Genomic DNA, 17,795 nt, shown 5'->3' on the forward strand with positions numbered 1-17,795 from the left:
TGCGGGGCTGGGGTTACCAGGGAGCGGGGCTGGGGTTACCAGGGTGCGGGGCTGGGGTTACCAGGGTGCGGGGCTGGGGTTACCAGGGAGCGGGGCTGGGGTTACCAGGGGGCGGGGCTGGGGTTACCAGGGGGCGGGGGCTGGGGTTACCAGGGAGCGGGGCTGGGGTTACCAGGGAGCGGGGCTGGGGTTACCAGGGGGCGGGGCTGAGGGTTACCAGGGGGCGGGGCTGAGGGTTACCAGGGGGCGGGGCTGAGGGTTACCAGGGGGCGGGGCTGAGGGTTCCCAGGTGGCGGGGCTGGGGTTACCAGGGGGCGGGGCTGGGGTTACCAGGGGGCAGGGCTGGGGTCACCAGGGGGCAGGGCTGGGGTTACAAGGGGGTGGGGTTGAGGGTTACCAGGGGGGCGGGGCTGAGGTTTACCAGGGGGCGGGGCTGGGGTTACCAGGGGGCGGGGCTGGCGGGAGGCTGCACCTCTTTGGATTCCAGCATCGAGCGGGAGCGGAGAGAGAGCGGGGGGCCGAGTGACAGGAGCCCAAGCCGGGAGAGAGAGCGTGAGGTCCGGGGCCGGAGCCGAGTGACAGGAGCCGGGAGAGAGAGCGGGAAGGCCCGGGGCCGGAGCCGAGTTAGCGGAGCCGGCGGCCGAGAGAGCGAGCGAGAGGCCGGGGCCCGGGGCCTGTGCCGGGAGCGAGGAGCCGCCGTCGAGCTGTGGGGCCGCTCAATGCCATGTGATGTGGAGCTTCACCTGGGTGAGTGGCGCCCGGAGCCTCAACACCCCGCGAACCCCCGATCCCCATTCCCGATCCCCGATCACCATCCCCGATCCCCACATTCCCCATTCCCGATCCCCACATTCCCCATTCCCGATCCTCATTCCCCATCCCCGATCTTCATTCCCCATCCCCGATCCTCATTCCCCATCCCCGATCCTCATTCCCCATCCCCGATCCTCATTCCCCATCCCCAATCCTCATTCCCCCTTTCCCCATCCCTAATCCTCATTCCCCATCCCCAATCCTCATTTCCTCTTTCCCCATCCCCAATCCTCATTCCCCCTTTCCCCATCCTCAATCCTCATTCCCTCATCCCCCGATCCCCTTCCCCATTCCTGATCCCCATTCCCATTCCTGATCCCCATTCCCTGCCTCCCCCTCCCCAGTTCCCCCTGATCTTTATTGCACCCCCCCCCCCAGATCCCCGCTCCCCCTCTTCCCGCATTCACCGAATCCCCCTGCTCCTCACTCTAGTACTCTCGGGCTGTGAGCGTGAATATAACCCCCAGTCACGAACCCCTCGCTGCGTGAGGATCATTGGGTTGGTGGAAAGGGGTCCATTTCACACAGGACCTGCTCTCAGACTGAAGTTATACCGTCAAGACAGAGCTCCTCTCCCAGGTGGTTTGGCCGAGAGCCTGGGTGGGGCTCCCCTCCCCTAGGACAGGGTGGCGTTCCCTAGGACACAGTGCATCTACCATATTGTCTGTCGCTGAGCTCGGGGGTGGGGAGGGCTTTTTAAATCTAATTGATGTGCAGAACTATAACAACAACTTGTATTTATAGAGCACCTTTTAACATAGTAAAATGTCCCAAGGCACTTCACAGGAGCGATTATCAAACAAAATTTGACACCGAGCCACATATGGAGATATTAGGGCAGGTGACCAAAAGCATAGCCAAAGAGGTAGGTTTTAAGGAGCGTCTTAAAGGAGGAGAGAGAGAGACGGAGAGGTTTAGGGAGGGAATTCCAGAGCTTGGGGCACAGACAGCTGAAGGCACGGCTGCCAATGGTGGAGTGATGGAAATCATGGATGCTCAAAGAGGCCAGAACTGGAGGAGCGCAGAGATCTCGGAGAGTCGTGGGGCTGGAAGAAATTACATTGATAGGGAGGGGGGGCGCGCGAGCCACGGAGGGATTTGAAAACAAGAATGAGAATTGTAAATAGTGAAATGTAGAGCGAAATGTGGCATCCAGCACGCCGGCTCCAGGCAGTCACCTCGCTCAGTGTTTAACCCACCTGAGCAGTCTCCTGGGAGGGAGAGGAAGGAGGGGGAGGGCAGGGTGGAGGTGGAGGAGATGAACCTGTAACTAATTCAGCAAAAAATTTCCTCCCAGACTCCCCGAGGAACTCGAGCCAGACTCATCGCCAAGCGGGAGCATGACTCACCCACAGCCAGGCTCAAATTTCCATCTGCTTTTACCTGGCGGGTGCCAGCCTGCCGCTGATGTGGGGGGAGCCATTTCAGACGGCTTTATAGCACAGAGGGAGGCCGCTCGGCCCATCGGGACCGTGCCGGCTCCCTGAAAGGAAAGAAAGAACTTGCGTCTCTACGCGCGGCTTTCGCAACCTCGGGACGTCCCGAAACGCCTCACAGCCAACCAAGTACCTTTTGAAGTGTGGCCTCTGTTACAGTGTAGGAAAGGCGGCGGCCAAATTGCGCACAGTAAAATCCCACACGCAGCAGCGTAATAATGACCAGATCATCTGTTTTAGTGATGGTTGCGCGAGGGTTAAATATTGGCCCCAGGACACCGGGGAGAACTCCCCCCCCCCCCCCCCCCCCACCCCCTGCTCTTCTTTGAAATAACGCCTCACGATTAAGGAGCCCTCCCCTCAGTCCCATTCCCCCGCCCTTTCCCTCCCTAGCCCTTATTTGATATATTTTCCTATTTCCCTTTTGAAAGCTATTCCGCTTCTCGCACTTTCTGGTTGGGCATTCCATCCCTCTAGTATCTAGTAGTGTCAGCTGTGACTCAGAGGGCAGCACACTCGCCTCTGAGTCAGAAGGTTGTGGGTTCAAGTCCCACTCCAGGGACTCGAGCACATAAAGCTAGGCCGACACTCCCAGTGCAGTGCTGAGGGAGCGCCGCACTGTCGGAGGTGCCGTCTTTCGGATGGGGCGTTAAACCGAGGCCCCGTCTGCTCTCTCAGGTGGACGTAAAAGATCCCACGGCCACTATTTCGAAGAAGAGCAGGGGAGTTATCCCCGGTGTCCTGGGGCCAATATTTATCCCTCAACCAACCTAACAAAAACAGATGATCTGGTCATTATCACATTGCTGTCTGTGGGAGCTTGCTGTGCGCAAATTGGCTGCTGTGTTTCCCTCATTACAACAGTGACCACACTTCAAAAAAAGTACTTCATTGGCTGTAAAGCGCTTTGGGACGTCCGGTAGTCGTGAAAGGCGAAATGCAAAAAATTGTCCTAATCTCAACCTTTGTTCTTTTGATAACGATCTTCAATTGATTGCCTCCAGTTACTGGCTAGCAATTAAATAGTTTCGAGGTGACCAGTTAATTGTCACAAAGCGTGAAGCATGTTGGATTCAGTGCCGACATTCCCTACAGTGGGTTGGCTTATCTCTGTGTAAACAGTTTACATGTGGTCACGCGCCAGTGTCATGTGACGCCAGCCGTGGCTCCACGGTAATCCCCTCGCCCCCGAGTCAGAAGGACGTGCGTTTGAGACCCACTCCAGGGACTTGAGCACATAATCCACGCCGATGCTCCCAGTGCCAGCACTGAGGGCAGTGCTGCACTGTCGGAGGTGCCGTCTTTCGGAGGAGACGTTAAACCGAGGCCCCGTCTGCTCCCTCAGGTGGACGTAAACGATCCCCCGGCCACTATTTCGAAGAAGAGCAGGGGAGTTCTTCCCCGGTGTCTTGGCCAATATTTATCCCTCAATCAACATCACTAAAAATAACAGGTTATCCGGTCATTGCTGCTTCCTACATTACAACAGTGACTACACTTCAAAAAGTACTTCAACGCACTCCTGGCTGGCCTCCCACATTCCACCCTACGTAAACTTGAGGTCATCCAAAACTCGGCTGCCCCGTGTCCTTCTTCTTCTTATCGTGTCCACGGACAGTCTATACATAGCCCAGCCAGAACTGGACACATTTTTGCGCCTTGTTGTTGGATTCGGCAAGATCTGCAACAGTGCAGGGTTCCTCTAACGATGGGCATTGCAGGAGATGTTGCATAGTCTGTGCCTCAGTTCCACATTCACAAGTTGTCGGGCTGGTTGAATATCCCCATTTGCTTAGTGACACCTTTGAGCAACCTACACCGGTCCTAAGTCTGTTAAGGCACTTCCAGATTGCCCAGTTGCAATTAGCTCCTGGGGGAAGGCTTTCATCAGGAAAAATTTCCATCGCTGGGGGTTGTTCAAGACTGGCGAGCCAGTCTTTCCACAAGGCGATGCGGGCTTCAGATGAGGTTGATTGTAATGGAACAACACTGTTCATGAAGCTCTTCCTTGACTTTAGGCGGCTGGGTGTAGGTGTATGACAATGCAGAGGGTGTCTCTCATCTGATGTTTGACGGAGTCGCTCTTTCTTGCTGACTACCGTTCTTCTTATATCAGGGGGAGCGATACCCACCAGGATATATAGGCTGTTGGTGTTTGTTGGTTTTAAGCAACCTGTGATAAATCGGCAGCTTGCATTCAGAACGGCATCCATCTTCTTGGCATGAGTAGACCTTTCCCATGCAGGGCAGGCATATTCGGCAGTGGAATAGCAAAGAGCAAGTGCACTGGTTCGCAATGTTTTCGGGCTTGCTCCCCATCTTGTGTTAGTGAGCTTATTCAGGATGTTGTTTCGTGCGCTCACTTTTGCCTTTGTCTTCTCGATGTGGCTTTTGAAGGTGAGGCATCGGTCAAGGGTGACTCCTAAGTAGATAGGGTGCTCGCAATGCGTCAGTGTTGCTCCACACCAGGTTACTTTCAGCTGGCGTTTGGCTTCACGGTTTCCGAGGTGGAATGCACAAACTTGCGTCTCTGATGGGTTTGCGCGAAGGTGGTTTTCTTCATAGTAGGACTTTAGTCCCTCCAAGGCCTCAGAAAGCGTTTTCTCCACGGTGTTAAAATCAGTGCTTTGGGCAGTGACACATAAGTCATCAGCATATATAAAACGGCGTGTGACACCGTCTATAGGTTGGTCATTTGTGTAGATGTTGTACAGCAAGCAGTGCAAGCACGCTTCCCTGAGGAAGACCATTCTTCTGAATACGCCACCTGCTGCGCTTCCCACCTAGTTCAACATAGAACCGGCGATTCTGAAGCATGCTTTCTAACAGCTCTGTTAAGTGAATCTCTTTTGTCATCTCTAGAATCTTGCAGAGGAGACGTCTGTGGTTCACTGTATCGTATGCTGCTGACTCACACCAAGTCCCGTTCACCCATCACCCCTGTGCTCGCTGACCTACACTGGCTCCCGGTTAAGCAGCGCCTCGATTTAAAAACTCTCATCCTTGTTTTCAAATCCCTCCATGGCCTCGCCCCTCCCTATCTCTGTAATCTCCTCCAGCCCCACAATCCTCCGAGATCTCTGCGCTCCTCCAATTCTGGCCTCTTGTGAATCCCCGATTTCAGCCGCTCCACCATTGGCGGCCGTGCCTTCAGCTGCCTGGACCCTAAGCTCTGGAATTCCCTCCCTAAACCTCTCCGCCTCTCTCTCTCCTTTAAGACGCTCCTTAAAACCGACCTCTTTGACCAAGCTTTCGGTCACCTGTCCTAATGGCCCAGAAATTCGGGTCGGGGGCTTCCCGCAGGTGCAAGCCCCCGACCTACACTTACCTAGCGCACCGGCAGTTGAGCTCTGGGCCTGCGTAGAATTCCTCTCCGGGGCCTGGCCCAGAGGCCGGCGCGCTGTGCTTGCGTGTCCCAGGGGCATAGTTAGTGCGATGCGTCCCCTGGGATCACGTGAGCCATGGGCAGCCAATCGGAGGAGGGAAAAGCCCATTCATAAGATTGACAGGAAGACCTGTGAGAACTTATAAATACTACGGGCCCTAAGCTCTGGAATTCCCTCCCTAAACCTCTCCGCCTCTCTCCTCCTTTAAGAAGCTCCTTAAAACCGACCTCTTTGACCAAGCTTTTGCTCACCTGTCCTAATGGCCCAGAAATTCGGGTCGGGGGCAGCACGGTGGCATAGTGGTTAGCACTGTTGCCTCACAGCGCCAGGGACCCGGGTTCGAATCCGGCCTCGGGTGACTGTCTGTGTGGAGTTTGCACATTCTCCCCGTGTTTGCGTGGGTTTTCTCCGGGTGCTCCGGTTTCCTCCCACAGTCCAAAGATGTGCGGGTTAGGTTGATTGGCTATGATAAATTGACCCTTAGTGTTAGGGGGATTAAATACGTGGGGTTACGGGGATAGGGTGGGATATGTGTTGGTGTAAGGGGTTCCGGGTTCGGGTGGGATATGTGTCGGTGCAGGCTCGATGGGCCGAAATGGCCTCTATCTGCACTGTGGGGTTTCTGTGATTCTGTGAAAACAGTAGTTAACCTTCAAATACATTTTTTTAAATCACACTTTTAAAATAAACTATAAATTACATTAAATAACTATTTTAAACAATAATTGATTTTTGGAAAAAATAATTTTATAAAAAAACAGGGCTAAAAATAAACTTACCTTGCTTTAAAGTATTTAAAAATAACAAACCTGTGGGAAAAATGTTTTAATTTTAATTAATTGACCACTTACCTTGTAAAAAGCAGTCCTTACGCCTGGTTTTTACATTTCTAAAATCTAAAGACTTACCCTCACGGAAAAACCTGTTTTAAAAAAAAAACGTCAGTTCAAAGCGCACGCGCAGACCCCCGCGCGCACGCGTTCGACCTCTGCACCCCTTCGTTCAGAGGATCGGAAGTGCTGGTTTCCCCCGCATGCGCAGTGCGTGCAAGGAAACCGGCACTTCCATCGGGTCCACGCGTGAGTACCCCGTGCGTACTCACACGCGTTGGGACCCGAAATTCTGGGCCAATATCTCTTTATGTGCATCGGTGTCACATATTGATAATCGCTCATGTGAGGCACCTTGGGACGTTTTACTACATTAAAGGCGCTGTATAAATACACGTTATTGTTGTTCATTGACCGTAAAGCGCTTTGGGACGTCCTGAGGTGGCGAAAGGTGCTATATAAATGTATGGTCGCATTTTAAGAAAATAGGGGAAAAAGAAAGACTTGCATTTCTATAGCGCCTTTAACGACCACCGGTCGTCTCAAAGCGCTTGGCAGTCAATGAAGTACTTTTAAAGTGTAGTCACTGTTGTAATGTGGGAAACGCAGCAGCCAATTTGCGCACAGCAAGCTCCCACAAACAGCAATGTGATAATGACCAGATAACCTGTTTTTGTTATGTTGGTTGAGGGATTAATATTGGCCCCAGGACACCGGGGAGAACGCCCCCCTGCTCTTTGAAATAGTGGCCGTGGGATCTTTTACGTCCACCTGAGAGAGGAGACGGGGCCCTCGGTTTAACGGCTCATCCGAAAGACGGCACCTCCGACAGTGCAGCACTCCCTCAGCACTGCACTGGGAGTGTCAGCCTAGATTTTTGTGCTCAACTCCTTGGAGTGGGACTTGAACCCACAACCTTCTGACTCAGAAGCAAGGGACCGGCAGCCTAAATCATCCCAAATATAGAAACATAGAAGATAGGAGCAGGAGTAGGCCATTCGGCCCCTCGAGCCTGCTCCGCCATTTAATGAAATCATGGCTGATCATCCAAATTCAGTACCCGGTCCCTGCTTTCTCCCCATACCCCTTGATCCCTTTAGCCTTAAGAAATATATCCAACTCCTTCTTGAATATATTTAATGAATTGGCCTCAACTGCCTTCTGTGGTAGAGAATTCCACAGGTTCACCACTCTCTGGGTGAAGAAATCCCTCCTCATCTCAGTCCTAAATGGCTTACCCCTTATCCTTAGACTGTGACCCCTGGTTCTGGACTCCCCGACCATCGGGAACATCCTTCCTGCATCTAGTCTGTCTAGTCCTGTTAGAATTTTATAAGTTTCAATGAGATCCCCTCTCATTCTTCTAAACTCTAGCGAATATAAGCCTAATCGACCCAATCTCTCCTCATACGTCATTCCTGCCATCCCAGGTATCAGTCTGGTGAATCTTCGCTGCACTCCCTCCATGGCAAGACATGCTTCCTCAGATAAACATGCAGGACATCGGTCTGATCTGTGGTGTGAGCTGAGTGGGAGGGAGGGAGAGCAGATACCAAAGGCACGACAGCGTGCCTCGGCATTCCTGGTCTCGGGAGGGCAGTGGAAAACCAGCCAGGATTTCCCGCTCCTGATCGCGATTCAGTGACACCCCCCCCCTGCAGACGCTGGACACCGCGCACCCCAGTTCGAGATCAACTGTGGTGCCACTCTCGGTGGAACAGCCTGCCAGCAGTCGCCATCCGAGCTCGACCACGATAAAATGGCTGCCCGGGCAAGGAAGCAGACTCCAGCTTTCCATGGGGTGGCCTGGAGTGGAGTTCCAGAAATCCCCCTGCTACGAAACAAAACCCCCGAACTCCCTTTCTTGAGGCGTAGTTCTCGAATCTCGCCCCTTCCCCACTTACGTAAGACCATAGGAGCGAGAGTAGGCTAGACGGCCCCTCGAGCCTGCTCCGTATTCAGTAAGATCATGGCTGGTATTCTACCTCATCTCCACTTTCCCGCCCAATCCCCATATCCCTCGATTTCCCCTAGAGTCCAAAAATCTATCAATCTCAGCCTTGAATATATATCAATTATATTCTATAGACTCTGGAACAGTTCCCATGGACTGGAGGATAGCTAATGTAACCCCACCATTTAAAAAGGGTGGTAGAGAATTATAGACCAGTAAGCCTGACATCGGTAGTGGAGAAAATGCTAGAGTCCATTATAAAAGATGTAATAGCAGAACACTTGGAAAAAAGTGACAGGATCGGACAAAGTTAACATGGATTTACAAAAGGTAAATCATGCTTGACTAATCTACTAAAATTTTTTGAGGATGTAACTGGTAGAATAGATAAGGGTGAACCAGTGGATGTGGTGTATCTGGACTTTCAGAAGGCTTTCGATAAGGTCCCGCATAAGAGATTAGCGTGTAAAGTTAAAGCACATGGGATTGGGGGTAAGGTACTGACTTGGATAGAAAACTGGTTGGCAGACAGGAAGCAAAGAGTTGGAATAAACGGGTCTTTTTCCGAGTGGCAGGCAGTGACTAGTGGGGTACCGCAGGGATCGGTGCTAGGACCCCAGCTATTCACAATATATATTAATGATCTAGACGAGGGAACAAGATGTAATATCTCCAGTTTGCAGACGACACAAAGCTGGGTGGGCGTGTGTGCTGTGAGGAGGATGCAGAGAAACTCCAGTAAGATTTGGACAGGTTGGGTGATTGGGCAGAAGCATGGCAAATGTAGTATAATGTGGATAAATGCGAGGTTATTCACTTTGGTGACAAAAACAGGAAGACAGATTATTATCTGAACGGCAATAGATTGGGAAAAGGGGAAGTGCAACGAGACCTGGGTGTCCTTGTGCACCAGTCGCTGAAGGTAAGCATGCAGGTGCAGCAGGCGGTTAAGAAGGCAAATGGTATGTTGGCCTTCGTAGCGAGAGGGTTTGAGTACAGGAACAAGGATGTCTTGCTGCAGTTGTACAGGGCCTTGGTGAGACCACATCTTGAGTATTGTGTGCAGTTTTGGTCGCCTTATCTGAGGAAGGATGTTCTTGCCATGGAAGGAGTTCAGCGAAGATTCACCAGGCTGATACCTGGGATGGCAGGAATGACGTATGAGGAGAGATTGGGTCGATTGGGCTTATACTCGCTGGAGTTTAGAAGAATGAGAGGGGATCTCATTGAAACTTATAAAATTCTAACAGGACTGGACAGACTAGATGCAGGAAGGATGTTCCCGATGGTCGGGGAGTCCAGAACCAGGGGTCACAGTCTAAGGATAAGGGGTAAGCCATTTAGGACAGAAATGAGGAGGAATTTCTTCACCCAGAGAGTGGTGAACCTGTGGAATTCTCTACCACAGAAGGCAGTAGAGGCCAATTCATTAAATATATTCAAGAAGGAGTTAGATATATTTCTTAAGGCTAAAGGGATCAAGGGGTATGGGGAGAAAGCAGGGACAGGGTACTGAATTTGGATGATCAGCCATGATCTCATTGAATGGCGGAACAGGCTCGAGGGGCCGAATGGCCTACTCCTGCTCCTACCTTCTATGTTTGAATGACTGAGCCTCCACAGCCCTCTGGGTAGAGAATTCCAAAGGTTCACCGCCCTCTGAGTGAAGAAATTTCTCCTCATCTCAGTCTTAAATGGCCGGCCCCTTATCCCGAGACTATGGCCCCTAGTTCTAGACTCTCCAGCCAGGGGGAAACAACCTCTCAGCATCTACCCTGTCAACCCCCCTCAGAATCTTGTATGTTTCAACGAGATCGCCTCTCATTCTTCTAAACTCCAGAGAGATCAAGCCCAATCTACTCAATCTCTCGTCATAGTACCACCCTCTCCTCTCGCTTGCGCATTTGTTGCGACGGCCCTGGCGAATCCAGCAGCCGCTTGCGCGCATTGTGTCCTCTGCAGCACTTAAAATGAAAAAAGAAAAGAACCAACCGCCAGCACGCCCCCGTGCACAAAGAAAACTTCGGTTTTTGGAGGATTGATAAAATGGCAACGTGTTTCCAAGGAAGTGGTTGCAGGAAGAGGCTTTTTTTAAAGGCCTTATTGTCATGCAGGGGTTGGCCGCCTTGTGCATTGTTTGGGCATCTCCTGTAATTGTGCCTGGCTCGCAAGGCTGCACGCTGGCTGCTCGCTGCTGCTTTCAGTGTGGGAGAAGGAGAGAGCAAGCTTGGTCCTCCTGGGTGCCTTGTCAGCTAAGCAGGTATGTTCAAGTAATTCTGTCTGATGCTTAGGCGACGGGTTTGCTTAACTACCTTTTTCGGCTCCGATCTTTTGCCCCAGGCTCCCAACGTTTCCCTCCCCCCCTCCTCCCCTTCTCCTGCTGCGCCCAGATGTCCACCGGGCAGCGAGCGTTGATCGACCGGGGGGAGCATCACAGCCCGCGTTCACCCTAAGCAGAGGAAGAAAGACCTTGCATTTCGACAGCGCCTTTCACAACCTCCGGATGTCCCAACGCGCTTTACAGCCAATGGTGTACTTTTTGAAGTGAAGTCACTGTTGCAATGTAGGAAACCTGGCAACCAAATTGCGCACCACAAGCTCCCACAGACAGCAGTGTGATAATGACCAGATAATCTGTTTCAGTGATGTTGGTTGAGGGATAAATCTCGGCCCAGGACACCAGGGAGATCTCCCGCTGCTCTTCTTCGAAATAGTGGCCGTGGGATCTTTTATGTCCACCTGAGAGAGCAGACGGGGCCCTCGGTTTAACGCTTCATCCGAAAGATGGCACCTCCGACAGCGCAGCCCTCCCTCGGTACCGCGTTGGGAGCGTGGGCCCGGATTATGCGCTCACGCCTCTGGAGTGGGGCTCGAACCTTCTGACTCAGGTGAGAGAGCGGACTCCGCTGGACAGGGAGTGGGAGGGCGGTGGTGTCGCTTGGAAACTGCCCCATGCTCCCCCCCCCCCCCCCCCAGATCCAGCACTGTGGAGGAAAAGCCCCCCCCCCCCCCCCCCCCGTTGTGACTTGTCCTTGTGATCAGCGCCGAGGGGTTCTGGGGTAATTCAGGTGGTAATCCCAACAGGATGTCCGTGGCCGCCCGGTCCGATCTTACTGTGGAGCGCCCATGCATAAATTTGACTCGTTTTGTTTAAACAGAAAAATGATTACAGCTTTGATCAAAATTGCAAATGCGTACAGAACCTGTTCAGAGAATTTTGCCTTTTAAGCTTCTCTTGCTTGAGCTCTGTAAATGCTGCTTTCGCGACTAGCTGTCTTAATTTTGTACAACCGTACATCATCTGGTGCGCTGTGTCGATTTGGTTGCCTTTGTCCTACTGGGCAAATCTGGCAGCAGAAGTACTTCTCTAGCATACTTCGGCATCGCTAATTAAAGGTTCGAGAGGGAGATGCGCCAAATTAAACACAGGTCAGCCTTGGCTTGGTGTCAAGTGGCCCCACTCCAGAGACTCCCAAGCACATAATGCAGGGCGGCGTTCCCAGTGCCGGTGCCAAGGGAGCGCTGCACTGCTGGAGGCGCCGACTTTCGGGTGAGACGTTAAACCGAGTCCCCCGTCTGCCCCCTCGGGTGGACGTAAAAGATCCCACGACACTATTGGAAGAAGAGCAGGGGAGTTCTCCTCGGTGTCCTGGGGCCAATATTAATCCCTCAATCCACGTAACAAAAACAGTGTTATCACGTTGCTGTTTGTGGGAGCTTGCTGTGCGCAAATTGGCTGCTGCGTTTCCTACATTACAACAGTGACTTCATTGGCTGTAAAGCGCTTTGAGATGTCCTGAGGTCGTGAAAGGTGCGATAGGAATGTAAGTTTGTGTGTTTTCTTTCTTTGTCTCCCTGACCTTTTTGCTCTCTCTCTCTCTCTCTATCTCTCTTTCTTTCTCCTTCTCTATTTCTTTCCTTGTCTTTTTTTCCCCCTGCATTCTTTCACTTTTCTGTCCCCTCGTGTAGCGGACGTGGGGAACCTTCTGCTTGTTTAAAGTGTGAGATGTACGGCAGGAGTCTCGGTGTGAGGGTTTAGTTAGTCTGTAAAGATATGAACGATCCATTGCAGGGAGTTACACTTGTGCCTCTTCCAGTCCCTGTCCTGGTGTATTCCTCTGTAACCGTGTTCAGCACACATGCCTGTCTGTGGAACCGTACCTACAATCGGTGCAGACTTTAGACTCTCTGTAGCTGTGCCTGACTCATTTACAGTTAAGGTAGAAACCTGTCCTGTGACTACACCTACAGTCAGTGCAGATGCCTGTCTGGGTAATGTACCTCTATCTCATCTGAACTACAATCGGTATACAGGCGCCGGACTATGGAAGTGTAGCTCGTCTAACTGTAGTTGTTGCAGGCATCTGACTGCATCTGCGGCTGTAACTGCAGTTGACTCATGCGCCTGTCTCTAGAACTGTACCTGAATCTCTCATAACGGCAGTCAGAGTCGATGCCTGTTCATAACTGCAACTTTGGCTACAGTCGGCGCGCAGGCGCCTGTCTAACTACAGTCGGCACGCAGGCGCCTGTCTGTAACTACAGTTGGCGCGCGGACGCCCGTCTGTAACTACAGTCGGCGCACAAGCGCCTGTCTGTAACTACAGTCGACTCGCGGACGCCCATCTAACTGCAGTCGGCGTGCAGGCGCCCGTCCGTAACTACAGTCGGCGCCCAGACGCCCGTCCGTAACTACAGTCGGCGCCCAGACGCCCGTCCGTAACTACAGTCGGCGCCCAGACGCCCGCCCGTAACTACAGTCGGCGCGTGAACGCCCGTCCGTAACTACAGTCGGCGCCCAGACGCCTGTCCGTAACTACAGTCGGCGCCCAGACGCCCGACCGTAACTACAGTCGGCGCGTGGACGCCCGTCCATAACTACAGTCGCTGCGTGGATGCCCGTCCGTAACTACAGTCGGCGCCCAGACGCCCGTCCGTAACTACAGTCGGTGCGTGGACGCCCGTCCGTAACTACAGTCGGCGCCCAGACGCCCGTCCGTAACTACAGTCGGCGCCCAGACGCCCGACCGTAACTACGGTCGGCGCCCAGAAGCCCGTCCGTAACTACAGTCGGCGCCCAGACGCCCGTCCGTAACTACGGCCAGCGCCCAGACGCCCGTCCGTAACTACAGTCCGCGCCCAGATGCCCGGCCGTAACTACAGTCCGCGCCCAGACTTTGCTGTGAAATGTAAATGAAAACGTGAAAATAGGCACAGAAAGAAATGGCCTAATTGCAAGTCTGTGGGATGTCTATAAAAAGCAAACTGGAGTTCACCCAGCAATCAGGCGGAGACTGCGAGGCGCTGAACCTTTTAATCACCGGGTATTAGAAAAGTTCCAGATCTGCGCTGCGGAGTGTGTTTATGGAGCAGTGGTGATTCGTGGAGCAGAGGCCAGGCACTTCACTGCGGGCACTTGTAATAGTGCGTAAAGTTGAGGTTATCCAAAATTCTGCTGCCCCGTGTCCTAACTTGCACCGAGTCCCGTTCACCCATCACCCCCACCCCCCCCCCCCCCACCCCGCTGTGCTCGCTGACCTACATTGGCTCCCGGTCCAGAAACGCCTCAATTTTAAAATTCTCATCCTTGTTTTCAAATCTGTCTCCACGGCCTCGCCTCCCTCCCTATCTCTGTAATCTCCTCCAGCTCTACAACCCTCCCGAGATATCTGCGCTCCTCCCATTCTGGCCCCTTGAGCATCCCCGATTTTAATCGCTCCACCATTAGTGGCCGTGCCTTCCGCTGTTGAGGACTTAAGCTCTGGAATTCCCTCCCTAAACCTCTCCGCCTCGCTACCTCTCTCTCCTCCTTTAAGACGCTCCTTAAAACCTACCTCTCTGACCAAGCTTTTGGTCATCTGCCCTAATATCTCCTTGTGGTTCGGTGTCAAATTTTGTTTGATAACGCTCCTGTGAAGCGCCTTGGGACGTTTTACTACGATTGAAATTCTCTTAATTTCCCTCTTCTCCGCCATATCTGGAATGCCCCGCTCCCTGTTCCAAGGGCAGGCGGGAGTTTCCGGCTTCTAGAAAATTCTGTCAGAATCCAGGCGAGACATGGCTGTGTGTTTATTCCTGGGCCGTGAAGCCCCGCGTGGTCGAACAGCCCGGGGCCCCGTGGAGCCCATAACCCCCTGCAAGAGTGGTTGCCATCGGGGTGGGGGGCGGGGCGAATGATTTGGAGATGGTCCCTTGGAAAGGAACAACATTACAGTTTGGCGTGGAAGTGCCAAAGAGTGAGTAATGGTGTCAGGAATCTACGGGCAGGCTCCCAGCGACCTGCCGACTCGAACAGCTACACAAATAACAACTGAGGCTCGGCACAGCCACCTTCTATTTATAGCCGAGGCGCCCTGCCTCTCGGCTTTGAGGCCAGCTTTGATGGGTAGGTGGGTAAACTGAGAAAACCTTTCAAGGCCAACTTCACGCAGGGAGCTCCCGCAAAATGGCCGACTTCACGTAGGGACCTCCTCCAAAATGGCCGACTTCACGTAGGGAGCTCCCGCAAAATGGCCGACTTTACGTAGGGAGCTCCCGCAAAATGGCCGACTTTACGTAGGGAGCTCCCCCAAAATGGCCGACTCTATGCAGGGAGCTCCCCCAAAATGGCCGACTCTATGCAGGGAGCTCCCCCAAAATGGCCGACTCTCTGCAGGGAGCTCCCACAAAATGGCCGAGTCTATGCAGGGAGCTCCCCCAAAATGGCCGACTCTATGCAGGGAGCTCCCCCAAAATGGCCAACTCTGTGCAGGGAGCTCCCCCAAATTGGCCGACTCTATGCAGGGAGCTCCCCCAAATTGGCCGACTCTATGCAGGGAGCTCCCCAAAATGGCCGACTCTCTGCAGGGAGCTCCCCCAAAATGGCCGACTCTATGCAGGGAGCTCCCCCAAAATGGCCGAGTCTATGCAAGGAGCTCCCCCAAAATGGCCAACTCTATGCAGGGAGCTCCCCCAAAATGGCCGACTCTATGCAAGGAGCTCCCCCAAAATGGCCAACTCTATGCAGGGAGCTCCCCCAAAATGGCCGACTCTATGCAGGGAGCTGCCCAAAATGGCCGACTCTCTGCAGGGAGCTCCCCCAAAATGGCCGAGTCTATGCAGGGGGGAGCGCCCCCAAAATGGCCGACTCTATGCAGGGAGCTCCCCCAAAATGGCCAACTCTATGCAGGGGGGAGCTCCCCCAAAATGGCCGACTCTGCAGGGGGGAGCGCCCCCAAAATGGCCGACTCTCTGCAGGGAGCTCCCCCAAAATGGCCGAGTCTATGCAGGGGGGAGCGCCCCCAAAATGGCCGACTCTCTGCAGGGGGGAGCGCCCCCAAAATGGCCGACTCTATGCAGGGGGGAGCGCCCCCAAAATGGCCGACTCTATGCAGGGAGCTCCCCCAAAATGGCCGAGTCTATGCAGGGAGCTCCCCCAAATTGGCCGACTCTATGCAGGGAGCTCCCCCAAAATGGCCGACTCTATGCAGGAGGGAGCTCCCCCAAAATGGCCGAGTCTATGCAGGAGGGAGCTCCCCCAAAATGGCTGACTCTATGCAGGAGGGAGCTCCCCCAAAATGGCCGACTCTATGCAGGAGGGAGCTCCCCCAAAATGGCCGACTCTCTGCAGGAGGGAGCTCCCCCAAAATGGCCGACTCTATGCAGGAGGGAGCTCCCCCAAAATGGCCGACTCTATGCAGGAGGGAGCTCCCCCAAAATGGCCGACTCTATGCAGGAGGGAGCTCCCCCAAAATGGCCGACTCTATGCAGGGGGGGGGCTCCCCCAAAATGGCCGAGTCTATGCAGGGAGCTCCCCCAAAATGGCCGACTCTATGCAGGGAGCTCCCCCAAAATGGCCGACTCTATGTAGGGGGGGGGCTCCCCCAAAATGGCCGAGTCTATGCAGGGAGCTCCCCCAAAATGGCCGACTCTATGCAGGAGGGAGCTCCCCCAAAATGGCCGACTCTATGCAGGAGGGAGCTCCCCAAAATGGCCGACTCTATGCAGGGGGGGGCTCCCCCAAAATGGCCGAGTCTATGCAGGGAGCTCCCCCAAAATGGCCGACTCTTTGCAGGGAGCTCCCCAAAATGGCCGACTCTATGCAGGGGGGGGCTCCCCCAAAATGGCCGAGTCTATGCAGGGAGCTCCCCCAAAATGGCCGACTCTATGCAGGAGGGAGCTCCCCCAAAATGGCCGACTCTATGCAGGAGGGAGCTCCCCAAAATGGCCGACTCTATGCAGGGGGGGGCTCCCCCAAAATGGCCGAGTCTATGCAGGGAGCTCCCCCAAAATGGCCGACTCTTTGCAGGGAGCTCCCCAAAAATGGCTGATTCTATGCAGGGGGGAGCTCCCCAAAATGGCCGACTTTAAGTCGGGAGCTCCTGCAAAATGGCCGACTTTACGCGGGCAGCTCCTGTAAAATGGCCGACTTTACGCGGGCAGCTCACGTAAAATGGCCGACTTTGCGCAGGCAGCTCCTGCAAAATGACCGACTGTACGCTGGGAGCTCGCGGAAAATGTCTGACGTCCCCCTCCCCGACGCTGAACGCGGTGGGCTGAGAAACGACCGCGGGCGCTGCACCAATTCGCGGGTCGGATTTATTAACGGTCTTGCTTTCTCTCTCTCCCGCAGGCAATCTTCCGATCGAGCCCTCAGGAAAGGGTCTGGGACGTGCAGTGGCAGCATTTCAGCTGACATAGAGACCGGAACCGAGGGGGTAAGTCCTCGATCGGCACATGTCAAAGGGGAGGGGTTGCGGTGGTTTACGCAAGACTCTCGGAATCTGGCGCCGTCCCCCCGGGGCATCTGTGAAGCCCAACGCTAAGGGGCAAACGGGAGCCGTTAGCGGGGGAGGGGGTGGTGCAGTTCGAGCGTCGGAGGAGGAGAGGCCGTGGTTCCTGCTGTTTTTTTCCCCCCATCACCCCCTCCTCAAAGGTGTCGGGTACGATTTCACCCGTGCTGCACTTTGCCCAATTGCGAGCCTATACGGTGAGGCTATTCAACCACAGGGGGCATCACCACTGACACACACTCGCCCTCCAACACACCTCCTCTGGGTTACCGTGGGAAGCAAGGACAGCTCTTTCCCCACCGCACACCCACGGCACCAAACCTTGCTCTGCGATGTGACGGGGTGGGGGTCCCAGGGACTTGAGGCGCGAGTCATTGGGGATCAACGGGTCCTCTCATTTTCTTTCGGGCTGCGCGGCCCATTCAGCGCTTTTTTTCCCATTCAAGAGCCGGCTGCGCGGGACCTCCAGAGCGCTGCACAGCCGTGCAGCTTAAAGGGGACATTGCCGGGGATGGCAGCAGGCGAAGGTTTGCTGCTCGGGCCGGTTATGGGATGGTTTTACTCAAGGTGCTCTGGTTCCCTCCTTGCCCTTTGTTTATTGCTCG

The 17,795-nt window shown here is 54.0% G+C and overlaps 1 protein-coding gene across 4 annotated transcripts in view; it reads left to right on the plus strand.

The window, feature by feature from the left end:
- The first annotated feature begins 481 nt into the window (after window positions 1-481).
- Window positions 482-17,795, plus strand: part of LOC147090601 (polyamine-transporting ATPase 13A3-like) — a 98,674-nt gene continuing 81,360 nt past the window's right edge. For 3 of the 4 annotated variants that reach the window (XM_085977370.1, XM_085977368.1, XM_085977372.1), the window contains exons 1-2: window positions 482-747; window positions 17,031-17,115. The gene's annotated coding sequence lies outside the window, so the exon portion shown is untranslated. Of the gene's footprint in view, window positions 748-11,958; window positions 12,244-17,030; window positions 17,116-17,795 lie in introns of those variants that run through there. The other variant, XM_085977369.1, reaches the window with a different exon arrangement.

Source organism: Somniosus microcephalus, unplaced genomic scaffold, assembly GCF_052327205.1.
Source record: "Somniosus microcephalus isolate GS21.2 unplaced genomic scaffold, FLI_Smic_1.0 unresolved_chr4, whole genome shotgun sequence".
NCBI classification, from domain to species: Eukaryota; Metazoa; Chordata; class Chondrichthyes; order Squaliformes; family Somniosidae; genus Somniosus; species Somniosus microcephalus.